This window comes from Sinocyclocheilus grahami, unplaced genomic scaffold (assembly GCF_001515645.1).
Source record: "Sinocyclocheilus grahami isolate Dianchi unplaced genomic scaffold, SAMN03320097.WGS_v1.1 scaffold6373.1, whole genome shotgun sequence".
NCBI classification, from domain to species: Eukaryota; Metazoa; Chordata; class Actinopteri; order Cypriniformes; family Cyprinidae; genus Sinocyclocheilus; species Sinocyclocheilus grahami.
Genome location: NW_015510813.1, coordinates 11,119 through 11,433, shown reverse-complemented (window position 1 = coordinate 11,433; position 315 = coordinate 11,119).

Here is a 315-nt window from a genome sequence, read left to right as displayed (position 1 = left end):
CATTAGTTTCACCTTAAATTCATTAGTTTTTGGATTTAAGTTTTTATAGCCGAAATGCATAGCCTTAACTTTAGAGGATTTGTTGTGGAGAGAAACTAATATCTGTGTTTATAATGTTTGTAAACGGTTTGCTTTATAGGCATTTTAGCCTACATTAGGCCTATTTCTGAATGTAATAATAAAGTGCGACGTGAGCCTATAGCCTACGCGATTTAGGCTGTTTTTTTTTTTTACTCTCAAAACGCAATCTTATACAAGTAGCATTTTTTTAACAATGCAGCAAACATTTTTAATCTTAAAAAATACTTTAATGTC